Raw genomic sequence first — 14,143 nt, forward strand, 5'->3', positions numbered from 1 at the left:
ACCCAGCAGTTCAGCCAGTTTTCAGTACACGTCCCTGTCTACTCATCTAGCCTGTACTTCTTGAGCTTGTCTATGAGGATGTTATGGGAGACTTACTGAAGACAAGATAAACAACATTAAATGCTCTTCTCACAGCGACTGAGGCCATCAGGTTGCTCAAGCATGATGTTCCCTTCATAAACCCATGCTGACTACTCCCCATCATCTTGCTGTTCTTCATATATTTGGGAACTATTTCCAGGGTTATTTGCCCTACCACCTTCTCAGGGATTGAGATGAGGCTGATTGACTTGTGGTTCCCTGGATCCCCCCTTGCCTTTTTTTATAATACCAGCAACATTTGCTGCAACCAGCAACCTGCTTGCCTGTCAACGTGGCTGGTCTTGTGCCTGCCCCCCACTGTTGCTTTCTTCCAGTTTTCAGGAACCTCTCACAGTCTCCACAATCTTTTCCATATTATTGAGAACAGCCTCACAATGACATTAGCTAGCTTCCTCAGTTCTCATGGGTGCATCCCATCAAGCTCCATAGACTTAGGTGTGTCCAGTTTGTTTAAATGTTTCCAAAGTTGATCCTTCTTTACAGAGGGCAAGGCTTCCTTGCTCCAGACTTCCCTACTGGTTTCAAGGATCAGGGATTTCTTGAGCCAAATCTTACCAGTAAGGACTGAAGCAAAGAAGGCATTCAGTACCTCAGCCTTCTCCATGTCCTTTCTCAGTCCCCTCTCCCGTTCAGCAGTGAGCCCACATTTCCCTAGTCTTTCTTTTGCACCTGATATACCTGCAGAAGCTCTTCTAGCCACCCTTCACATCCTTTACCAGATGTAGCAGGTGGTATTTGCCTTTCCCAATGCCATCTCTGCATGCTCAGAAAGTGTATCTCTGTTCTTCCTGGACCACCTGTACCTGCTTACACCCCTTATATTCTTCCTTTTTTATGTTTGAATCAGATGATCCTTGTTCATACCAAGTAAGGCAAAACTATCACATAACATCAACAAAGGAAGACTCAGCCTCTCACATTTGCAGAGAGGACCATGAGGGGAGCAGGTTTAACTGTGTTGTGTCAACAGTCCAACATGGTTACATCAAAATATCTCACAGGGTTCCTCCAGTATAAATCGTTCTGTCTTAAATATGTCTTTCCCACAGACTAAATTAAAAAAAAATAATAATTCATATTTTTCAGAATTGTTTATCAGAGTTGCTCACAAACTGTTACAAGACCTGGATTAGTACAGTAACAGCATAAAAGGAGCTAGCATGATATGCTACAACAATGGAAACCTTCTCCCATGTAAACCATCCCAGCTGATGAGATGGAAAAGCAGTACTTGTCGGAAACTAGGCAGAAATTGCCATCAACATACTGAAAAAAATGATTGTAAATTTCAGAAAAAAACTTAATACTTTTCCAGGGTCAAGCTTAACAGCATGCAGAAACTGAGATGCACACTTAGAGTCCTCCTTTCCCTCTCTCGTTATAGTGCACACCCTCCTGCCTGTGAACAAAGATCTCTGTAAGGTAAGAGTCACAACAGGTGGTAAACACTCCAGCATTTAAGGGCCTGTTTAGATGGTAAATGGAACCAATCCAATTAAATCTGTTGTAAATCACACCCTTAGCATTGCAGCAGCAGTTAGCATGAGACACAGATTTCAGAGCCATTTCAGTATAGCTTAATGTGATTTCTCTTATCAGCTTAAATTACATCAAAACCAGGGTCTACAAATAGACCTTAATCAAAATATTATGAATTAGAATGCATTTATTTCCTTTGGTTCTAGTTACCATGTAGACTAATCCTACGACTTTATAAACATATGCATACGCACACAGAACACTCACTGGTTCAGTGGGAAGACAGATTACAAATTACTCAGTGGTGCCAATTAGTGAACAAGCAGGGGAAAAAAAATAAAGTTGCAAATAGAAGTAAAGCAGAATATTTCACAAAATGTATGCCATTTATTTTATCTTTAAATGTAATCACTGATAATGCAGATAATCTCACCAAGAGAACAAGCAAGCATCCTCATCTCCAGTGTCAGGGGGATGGAGTTAGGCTTTTCTCAGTGATGACCAGTGATAGGACAAGGGGTAATGGGTGTAAATTGGAGCATAGGAGGTTCAAGGTGAATATCCGAAAAAAATTTTTTACTGTAAGAGTGACAGAGCACTGGAACAGACTGCCCAGGGAGGTTGTGGAGTCTCCCTCACTGGAGACATTCAAAACCCACCTGGATGAGTTCCTGTGTGACGTACTCTAGGTGACCCTGCTCTGGCAGGGGGGTTGGACTAGATGATCTCTCGAGGTCCCTTCCAGCCCCTAAGATTCTATGATTCTATGATTCTATGATAATCTCACCAAGAGAACAAGCAAGCATCCTGTAATACTAGATAATGGAAAATATATAAAAATAGATAACATATAGGAAAGAGATTATCATTACAGCACTTTGTTAAATATATAGCAAAGATTCTCAGAAGAGACCTGGGTCAGCTTGAGATACATATCAGCAAATGGCAAATGAGGGAGCATTTATGCTGATATATTGACAGGATTGCTCAGAAATACTGCAAACAAGTTTCTTCAGGATCTCCTAAAACAAGTCAGTGCTACTACATATATGTATATATGTATATACAAGCTGCTGTTAAGTTTTCAGCTTTTCTGTGGTCATGTTAAACCAGTGCAAACGTGCAAGAGCAAGGAAATCTTTAACCCTGCATATTCTGCAGAGAGTTTTTTAATAATTTCCTGTGAGGTTTCAATAGAAAAACTTGACTCACTGAGCTCATTCAGTTAGGGAAGAGAAAATGCCACATGACCAGCAAATACACAAGCAGCAAAACTGAACACCTCCACAAACCACAGAGTAATTTACAAAACACCATTCGGCTGTAAAAACTTTTGAGGGAACTGCAGCCAACTGGGAGATGTTGCATAAAGGGACATGTAGGCAAGATTCAAATAAGTAATTGATTTAATGCATACATAGCTAATGCAACATCTAGATTACTTCACTCTCCTGTTGGCAAGTGGAACTGTTTTCCATGGAACACATAACAGCCTGCACTCTGCCATGGAGCAGCTTTCTGTATCAGGGAATCCTATGCAGGTGAATATGGCCAACAAATAAATACACTTTTGCAAAATTAGCTTCACCAGCCTCCACTCAGAATCCAGTCCTCAAGGTACTTGATACCGCAGTCACAGGCAGGATGACTCCGGGTAGATGCCACACCCATTATGTCCCAGGGGATAAATGCCACTGTCTGGGTGAGTTTCTGCCACCCTATAATGACCTTATGCTGTCTCAGAAGCAAAAGACATGGAAAGGCATGTTACTGGTCTCTGCAAATACAGCAAGGAGGAAGTATATAAGGGGAGGAAAGAAGAATGTGAAGACAACGTCGGAACAGCAATAGGGAGAAGTCAGGCAGAGCTATGTTTAAATGTTAATTTTTTTTTCATTTTTAACATGGAATTTCATCTGTTGATACCAAGCCTGATACAATGCAGTTACTTGTGACTGGAGGTGACAGGCCTGGGAAGGCCAAAACTTACGTAGAGAGCAGACACAGATGCAGGTTTCTTGTATATAGCAAGGTGAGCCACAGAAGAGTAAGATCACAAAGGCAAATTTATTTTATCAAGGAAAAAAACTCAAACCAGCAGTAAGTAGCTAACATAAGCAACTGCACTATAACATTGGCCAGTGCTTTTTCAAAACATTGGCATGCTGTTGTCATGCAGCTATTATGAAGAAATCACACTGTGAAGCAAGAAGCCTTCCTGCAAACCAGGATGGGAAGCACAGAATCAGCTGCAGTTTTTTCGCTGCAGGGGTTTCTCTAAAGAAAAAAAAAACCCGATCATTGGTTTTGCACGCACTAAGAAAAATTCAGTTTGCAAACAATGAACATCCTTTGTGTTCAGCTTTGGCAAAGCAGTTGATTCTAGTTTGAGATTGGACCTGTGCCACTGCAAAAGCAGTTCGTCTTTTCTGTTCTGAAAAGTACTGTAATGAAGAGCCTCAGCAGAGGGGATTTTTGTCATTAGACTTGGGATATGTTTTCTTTCCATTTTGCTCACTTCACAGAACAAAATGTATGGAATCCATCATTCCAGCATATCAAGAAATAAAGTAACTCTGAGGTACTTTAGAAAATGTTAGGACTTAATACATAACAAATAACTTCCAATATGCTGTTATCTTCCTCTCTAACAGGGTTTTTCCTGCTTTTCCCACCAGAATTCAGGAAGACATGAGGATATGGCTTTGTATTGCATGAATAGAAATGTTTATGCAAAAAATTAAGTCTCGAAAAACCTGCAAAAAAATTCTTTTTGAATCAAAAGTTTCAATGACTATTTCTTCCAGTGTGTCTCAATATGCATGCTATATACATTGTAGGAGTAACAGAGAGAAACCTACATAATTATCAGACAAGAAATAGGGTCACAGAAATGGAAAACATGCTTAGTGTTACAGAGAGCTTTTTTTTTTTTTCACCATTCCATGTTCAAGTCTCACACACTCTCTCAAAGGAGAGATCTTTTTATGTTCAAGCAAGCAGAATGAGTCCACTTGGAAAAAAATCTGGCCTTCCAATGGCATCTTTATGATGAAGTGTGAGTAATTACCTAAAAAAACAGTGACCTTGCTACTGGTTTCTGGGCCCCAAAGCATCTTTTCCCCTAACTGTGACAGTGTGTCTAATAAAATATTTCCCTTCTCCCTGCGAAACTTAAATCTCTCATATCCTCAGACCACCTTGAGTAGAAGAACCCCACTGCATTAAAAAGACTCGCAGCCTTAAAACTTGACAGACGTTTCTTTTTAACACCTTTTTATACAAAAGCAGTAACAGCAGGTAGTAAACCAACACTGCTGCACAGCATGGTGTAGGAAGGAAGTGCTATAAACCCTATCACAATTATTTCAGTGGAAGACAAGGCCGTCATTAGTGCTGTATTGAACAATCTCCCCCTCCCATCTCCACTGTTTGGAAATTCATTCACATTATTATTGCTGTTCCAGACAGTATTACTATAACAAACCTGCATTATACAATAAGAGGCTTTGGTATAATTGACATCTGAAGCACCAGGGAACTTGAATGTTTGCTACTGGTTAGAATGTGGTCTCCAGAGGCAGACTTTCCTTCTCACAAAAGGGGCTATCACACAGTCCTTGCAGTGTGTAAATCAAATCCTCAGCGACTGCTGTTTTTTTCATTACTTGTCTGCGACCTGGAACTAAATCTTTGCAACACTGTACTGCTGATTATCCACCTCTGGAACCCACAAGAAAGCGCTGCAATGATTAACCAGTATCTGAAAACGAAGTAAAGCAAACCACCTACCTGGGTTAAAACAACAGGAACCTGTTTATTTTTTAGCCTCATTAAAGAGGAAATCGAAAATATAATCACACTGTTTGGGCCCTGGGTGCTGAGGAGAATCTCTAGCTTTCATGCATATCTGGGCACAGGCCAGACACAGGAAGCACAGGTAGATTTAAAGCATCCATTCCCCCCCACCCAAATTAAGCTTTTGCCAGTGGTAGTCATTAAAAGCCCCACATATTGCACATTAAAACTTAGAAACTTGATGAAATTCAACAAGGGCAAGTGTAGAGTCTTGCATCTGGGGAAGAACAACCCCATGTACCAGTACAGGTTGGGGGCTGACCTGCTGGAGAGCAGTGTAGGAGAAAGGAAACTGGGGGTCCTGGTGGACAGAAGGATGACCATGAGCCAGCAATGTGCCCTTGTGGCCAAGAAGGCCAATGGCATCCTGGGGTGTATTAGAAAGGGTGTGGTTAGTCAGTCAAGAGAGGTTCTCCTTCCCCTCTATTCTGACTTGGTGAGGCCACATCTGGAGTATTGTGTCCAGTTCTGGGCCCCTCAGTTCAAGAAGGACAGGGAACTGCTTGAAAGAGTCCAGCACAGAGCCACAAAGATGATGGAGTGGAACATCTCCCTGATGAGGAAAGGCTGAGGGAGCTGGGTCTCTTTAGCTTGGAGAAGAGGAGACTGAGGGGCAACCTCATCAGTGTTTACAAATACATTAAGGGTGAATGTCAGGAGGATGGAGCCAGGCTTTCTACAGTGATGTCTAGTGATAGAACAAGGGCAATGGATGCAAACTGGAGCATAGGAGGGTCCATGTGAATATCAGGAAGAACTTCTTTCCTGTGAGAGTGACAGAGCACTGGAACAGGCTGTCCAGAGAGGTTGTGGAGTCTCCTTCTCTGGAGACATTAAAAACCCCACTGGACAAGTTCCTGTGTGATGTTCTCTGGGTGACCCTGCTCTGGCAGGGGGGTTGGACTGGATGATCTTTCGAGGTCCCTTCCAACCCCTAGGATTCTGTGATTCTGTGATTAAAGGCTGTGTCAAAACAGAATACAGCAATTTCTGTAGGGTTCCTGCTAGTAGCACAGTGCAAAAGCCCAGGCAGGCCTGGGACCCGGGTCTGGCAGGAGGCTGAGCAGGAGGTGGGGCAGGCAAGGGCACACAGTCCCACGGAACACCCCCCAGCCCCACTGATGGCTATGCATAAGCAAAACCAGGCCCCAGCCCTCAGACAACATGTTAGAAAGACCCATTTTTAATGTCTGCTCAGGGCCATCTCCTGCTAGTGGCAATGATTTACAAGGGGAAATTGAGCCCATGGCACTGTCCTCTGTGTTTGCCATGACATGGGGAAATTCTGCTGCATTCCTCCAAACCAACATAATTCACTGAGTTCATACTCCGTGTGAGCAAGCCTGAGGAGGAATTCTGCCTATACACCATTTGCATGGCTTCACAAGCCCAAAGGCCTTCAGATCACTCATTTCAATAGTGGCTCCACAGAGCTCACACCAGGCTCTGTGGGTGTCTATCAGATCCCCACCTTGCCCACACCAGCTGTGTGGGGCACAGCCAGACAGTGATACGTGGCTTCATGCCCTTTTGCTACCACAGCTTCAAGGTGGCACAGGTCACAGCCACTTAGTCTGAAGGCAGGACTTGAAACAGCTCTGCCAATACCAGAACTGCCAACAAGGAAGAAGCAAGCAAGGAGGAAGGCTGAGCAAACAACTGCAGCTGTCTTAGAGGTAGCAAACCTTGTACTCAATGAAGGGCAGCCTTGCTCAGAGCACGTGAGGGAGTGTGAGATCCTTCCCCCTCATGCCAGCCACTTCCAGCAAGGTACACTTGTGAATTCACGTGGCAGGAGAAAGGTCACACTACTGCATCCACTGCCTGCTCCCCCCCCTAAAAAGACTACTTTCACTCTTCCCTCAACTAGGCAGAAATGGAACAATTCTGCAGCACAGACCAGCGTCTTTTCTCCATGTGAAACTGGATTCAAAGCCTGATAGGATGCTAGTGGTTTGTCACTGCTTGCCTTTGATTTACTGTGCTTAGATGGAGGGCAGGGGGAAGCAGGAGGAAGAGCTGGTTGACCTGGTATTGAATGTGTCTCTTTACAGTCAAATGAAACCATGGTGCTTTGTGAGCATTGAGTCAAGGAAAGGCAGGAGGGGGCTGCTTGCCATCCTGTTAGGGAAGGTTATCTCTGTTTAAACAGGGAGGAAAGGAAGAGGTGCTGGAATAGAGGCCAAATCCAGGATAAACAGGATAAGTTTGCTGCTTCCCTGCAAGTAGGGCACATGGATCTAGTTCTACCCACAATCCAGCAGTGACCTAGCTAGTCCTGCACTTAACGAGGGGATGTGACTAAGGGAGTTCACTTAGAAAGAGGTAAGACACCAAAAGGCCTGGCTGCCACAAAGAAGGCACTGGACTCAGTTTTGCCAATCACTGCCAGTCCCTCTTGGGTTCATCAGACAACAGTTGAAGACACAGACATACACTAAACCAAGCAGATGATCCAGCAGCCCCCACACACCAAAGCAATAGTGCCAACATTTGTTTTCAATATTCAGGAAAACCAGACAAATAAAGTCTTAGCATTTAGTACTAAACCAAAACAACAGAAGTCATGGCCCTGAAACCTCAATGGTGCTCTCCTGCAATTATTTCAAACAAGACTCATCTTATTCTCCTGTATTTGTACTCAGCAGGGGGAGGTGAACTTGTCTTCTGCCTGTGATGTTGGCTTAAGAGCTCTGCTTAGGACACCATCATAATTCTTGTCTGTCTTTTTTGCTAATGGTTGCATACCTTTGATTAAAACCTGCATGGTGCATTAAAGGCTAAAACAGATGATGAATGCCACATAGTTAGATCAGAGTTGATTAGAATTTTTGATGATCCAGCAGCTAGAAGAGGAAACTGCATGAGCAGTGAAATTATTCAGTTGTAGGAGGCAGTGGCTTTTGTTTAACACAAGATACAAAACAGTAACTAAAAGGACAATGTACTCTGTTGGTCAATGAATGGCTTTATACCACAAAAGAGCTCTGTAAAGAAAAGCTGGTGAATTAATTAGTCTAAATATTTGTAAGACTTCTTGCTTGTTTTCAAGTGGGTAGCCCTTCCCCACCAACAGTTTTGGAGCCAGATACTAGTTTATTTTTCATCACTACAAATAGAACAGTCAAGCATTTTAAACAAATAAGCAAACAACAAAGCAGTGTAGTAAAAGTTAAAGATATCTAGCCGAAGTGTGTATCACATTAGCATCCATACAGAGATTACCTTTAGTAATCTCTGCCAGCATAACAGAGAAGCCAAACACTATTGCTGTTCAGAATGAAAAGATTGAGTTAAACAGGACAGACCAGTTGCAGACGAGAAAGATGCCTGATTAAACATATTACTGGCAGAAATCTGGCAGTACAAGCAGACCAAACTTCTAGTAGAAGAATGTTCACTCTCTGAGGTCATCCAAAATTTGGTAGAGGAGTACACAGAAAAAGTGCATTGAACAGGAACAGAAGGAAAGCATTGGAGATGATTGAAGAGAGATGGAAGAGAAAAGGAAAAAAAACCCAACCCACAAAGTGTTTTTATGGTGCCGTCACCAAACAAGGAGAGTGGATTTAATGTTGATTTTTGTGTTCTTACTAACTTAAAACACAACAATTTATTTATTTATTTATGTGGCTTTTCAAGATCCCTTCCTCAGTAAAATAATTTTCAAACACAGGCAGTTGATGCAGCCATTTTGCAAGACAGGGCACAAGATATTATCTCACTATTTGTAAAACTGATCTTTTAGTAACTATTTCAGTAGCTACCTCAACCTTTCCAGCACACTGACACTGCAACGGTTTCTTTTGCACTTAATCGTCTGCACGTACACTTAAGGAAGGTCAGGACATTCAAAGCCACTTCCACAACTGCAAGAAAGCTGTAGCTTTACTCTTGCTCCAGGCTTCCCCAGGATATGGGATCTAGAGATCTGAACACTCCTGGACAAATGCCCTGCTCACCACGAAGACAGCTACAAGTCCTGCCTCAAGCACGCTCCTGCTTAAATCCCATACAGAGGATTGTTGACCAGACAGCAGTGCCTCTGTCCTGCATGTACTTCATCCATCACTAATCTTAGATCTTTGCTTGCATGAGTCTCTCTAAGGCAAGGAACTTCCCTTGTGCATCCCACAAAGACTTGAGTGCCCAAGGCAGGAGGAAGTCATCACAAGGCTTCCGTACTTTAAATAATAATTCAGCACATTGCAGAACATTCTGTCATGTCTAGGCCAGTGGCAGCCAGGAGATCTCCAGTCAGAGTGCTGCATTACTGCTATCCAAACACACTTTTCCTGAAGTAGAGAGCTGCAATCAGAGAAAAAACACATCTGCATTTCTAGCTTCCAAGTATATCTATAGAACTATCTCCAAACATGTATCCTTCTCCAGTTTTTGAAACCCACAACTGCACTGCAGCAGATTATATGCTTAAGACGCACACATGAAAAGGAAGTTGTCTTAGAAGGGAAAAAAAAGAAGGACTGCGAAGTACCTCAGAGATATCACTGACAGCTTCAAACAAAACTAGTATGACTAGCCAAAGAGGAACTAAATAATCTCTTCTGCTATGGAGATAACGGGTTTCGATTCCCAAAAACAGCATCAGATTTTTTATGTATTTGCACTGTGTTATGATAAAGTGATCTTTCCCCTTAACGTTTGAAAGGGAACAGACTCCAAAGGCACACTAGCTAGATTACATAGACAGACATTATAAGTTTCACAATCTTTAGAGCATCCTACTTTGATCTCAGAAGTTGATTGCTGGAGCCCCACAGAGCAAAAAGAGAGCACAGGAGGGTCTTTTCACTGATACACACATAAGGAAAAACTTATGAGATTTCTGTGAAAATTGCTTTGGTTTAGAATTTTTCTCAAGTGTTTCATTTCAACTATAAATAGAAAATAGAATCTCATGACAAAGATGTAGTTGACATAGTATGCAATTTATCATCTCTGAGCACAGAGTACTTGTCTCAAAGCTGACATGCTGTGTGGACTGCTGAATATGACTATTTTAATATATTCCATGACAAATGCAAGCAAAAGAACCTGGGATGCAAACAATCCACAAAGAAAATTCTACATTGTCTGTCCTGATCTGGATTTCCTAATGATAAGAGATAACCTTGTGGAGCCAAAACTGTTCCAGCTTAAGTGGAAAAAAGCATTGCTTCTCTGACTCACTCCCTACAATGCTTTTGCTATGACTTGTAAAGACTTGTTACTGAAAGTGTGCTATTAAATACATTTGACTTCTTCCCCACCTATAAAAAATATCACAGGCATACAGATGATGATTAACCTATATGTACACATGCACTGAAGTCAACAAACTAACCTAAACAAAAATGAATGCATCTGATTTCAAGTTTTGTTACTCCTTTTCACAGTATCTTTCTCCTGGGAACCATTTCTAGCAAGAATGAAATATCATGCTTTACAGTAGGTTGCTTATGCTAAAAACACTCATATTCTTCCACATGGCAGACAGCAGATCCATGGGTGTAAATCCAGGTTTACTTCACCAGTACCAGCACAACCAAAAGAAGCAACTGACCTCATCTGCTAAAATTCAGTGCAACATGTCAAGGGCTGTCAGTGATTTAAGGCTACAGCATGTAAGAGATAAGGTGCCCAGTCTTCAGAGAGCAGATGGTGACTACTATAGAAGAGGGTCCTAGCTTCAGCCCACTTGAATTTTAGCTTCAGTGGCTACATGGTACTGAACACACTGGGATTTTCACTGAGATATTTTTTCTTCTTCTTTGTGTTCTAGGAGGCTGCCCGTGTGCTGCAAGGGCAAAGTCATGAATTTACCCAGATTAACAGTCAAGCAGTTTGAAGGTGGTCCTGTCCCTCCAAGTCACTTTCCAGCTCCACTTGCACAGGTATAAATCCCAAGCGACGAGTCTGGCTCCAGCAGAAGTCTCTGGATTTGCATGGGCATAACGAATAGGAGAACATGGCCCCATTGTTGGGGTTTTTTTACAATTTTCATAATAAACGCAAACAGCACCAGACAAGAGTTCTTACAATATAAGGCCCTGACCAATATATACCCAGTTATTCTCTGCTTCGTGTAGTACCTGCTTCTCTTCCACAAGCAGCAGGTACTCCTTCCTGCAGCTGGTAACAGCACAAACCTTATACTCTAGTGGACAAGCCACCAGAGGGCAATGGAACACATCGACTGTGTCAGCATCTTATAGGCAGCACCTTTTGGCCCCAAGACTGAGAGATGAAAAGCTCTTATGTTTGCCAGAAACACACTAAGCAGCTGCTATGAGGAGACCCAGATCAATTCTAAGACCAGATCCAGTCTGTGGTCCTAGCCAACATACAAGAAGAGAGTTAGGCTGCAACTTCTCTTCTTCTGCTGGTCAAACCTTGCAACCCTAGCAGCTGATGCTCTCAGGCACATGGTGTGATTCTAGGTGTGCCCTGCACAATGACAGGAGTTGGACGCAATGATCCTGATGGGTCCCTTCCAACAGACAAAAATGTACTGCTAACCTTAGAGTCTGAGGCAAACATTTCCACTGAAGACACCTTATCCAAAACTGTCAACATGCCATCAGCCTTGTGCTCATTCACATCCTTGCACCTCCATGCAGCTCAGGCAAGATCCAAGTACTGCCTGAGCCCTGTCAGCCAGGAAGTGGCTCTTTCAGATGAATTTGATGTCTCTTCTGAGGAAATTATCATGTTCTTTGGCATATAATAAACCGCGTTGAGTAGTTTTCACTCTTTTGGAGTGGTTTTCACTCTTCCGTGCCTATTATATGCAAATACTGCTTTTGAAATCCAATCAGAGGTGAAGAATTGACTACACATTTTTTAGTGCTAGGAGGTAACGCATAGAAATGTATGTAATATACCTCTGGTTTGAAGTCACCATCCAACATTTTATAATTTTGAGTGATTTGTGGTCATTGATTAACCTCAGATCACAACTGAATCTTGCATTTGTAGGTGATTATTAATCTAATGACACAATTTAGTCATCTTCCTTGGGCTCCAGAAACCACCTGGCATTTTAAGCATCAGATACAGGATTTGAATGTCCTAGGTACATTCAGATTGGTCTAATCCAGAAGCTAGGTACTTCCATGTAGACAAAGAAAGCACCCTGAATCAGCTGCCTATCTTGGCAGTCAATACATTCAGAAAGTGTTTGGGCAGGATGTGCAGAAATGTGCTCTGGTATAAGAGCATGTGTCCTACACACATATGTATGGCCTATAAGTAGCTGGCAGGTAGCTCTTCAGCTTTAGGTTACACCAGAACAAGGCCAGAATCATGCATACAGCATCTAGATGTTGACAAAGTCTTCCCTGCCAGTAATCTGGGATTTAATCAAGGAAGGTGTTGAAGTTTAAGGGAGCCAAGGTGATTTCACAGCTTCAAAGAATGAGCACCTTAATCACATTAAAAATATTTCATTAAAGCAAAGCCAAGGAATTAAGGCAAACATTTACTATAAGTAATTAGGCCTTTAAAAAGCAAGTGTGCCATCTGCTAGACAGTACAAACCAGAGTGACTTTTGTATTCCAGGCATGTTCCAGAAGGTTAGATTAACTTTCAGCACTACTGCACTAGCATTAATGATTGGTATCTCAAAGCCTGGTACCATGGTGGGATTTGCATGCTCACCAATGAAGAAGCAGAAGTTCAACAGGTATAGAAAGTCAGAAAGTTCAAAAAGGTCTAGGAAAAATAAAGAGTTCAACGAAGTCTGTGTGCGCTTTGGTCTTACAAGAGGGGTTAGGACAAGGCTTCTGTAAAAAGAAGGAAAGTAATGGGACATGTAAAAGTTTAAGAGATATAAGATGTAGGGGGTGAGGAGTAGAACTAAGACTGGGATTTGAAACAAGCTTCTGTAAATGCTGCTTTAACTATTAATTGAAGAGTAAACAGCCTATTAAATTCTTACGGAATATGCGCATGAAAAGCAGTAGCACAAGTCAGATCTGCCCCATGTGGATGTTGTTTATGAAGCAGCCTCATTGGAAGTGTTCCTCAGACTTTTGACAAATGAACTTTCTGTAGGTTGTACATTTGAACACGGAATGCCTATTGTTTCCATCTGCCTTTGGCTTGTACAGTTCCTTGGGGGCTTAATACAGAGACAGAAATTTAGTAGAAAGAAGGGTTTATTGAGTGGCAAAAGCGTATTCTAGGAGAATGCACTAGGAAGGGGAAAAACACAACAACAAAACCAATGTACAAACAACCTCTGTTTTCTACAGAAATGAAAGCATTGCAGAAGAAAAACGCATTTTAAAAAGTGCATACATTTTTCATGGAGTGGGCCTAAAGCACTTATTTATATTTCATCTCTGTATGACATGGTTTTGCTCATCTAATTCCATTTAGATCATTACAATTTTTGTTTCAAATGTCTCTGTGCTGAAACCTATTCTCTAAAGTGCCCTGAAGCTTCTGGTATTGTGAACGTTATCTAAACGACTCATACGAATTTTTAAGAACAACTCAGCTTAGCAATACAGTATTCTGTTTTTCAATTATTTTTATTTTAAAGTTTTTCATTTGGGGTGCAAAGAAGAAAGATGTAGAACATTTGAACAAAGTCATACGATTGCTGCTGGTTTTTGCTTTATGGGATGAAGCCAAACATGTGCAAATGGCACCGTTTCTCTTGACACAGACAGGGTGAATCTTGATGGCTCATGGCAT

The sequence above is a fragment of the Chaetura pelagica genome, unplaced genomic scaffold (genome assembly GCF_000747805.2).
Source record: "Chaetura pelagica isolate M959 unplaced genomic scaffold, ChaPel_1.0 scaffold640, whole genome shotgun sequence".
Lineage (NCBI taxonomy): Eukaryota > Metazoa > Chordata > Aves > Apodiformes > Apodidae > Chaetura > Chaetura pelagica.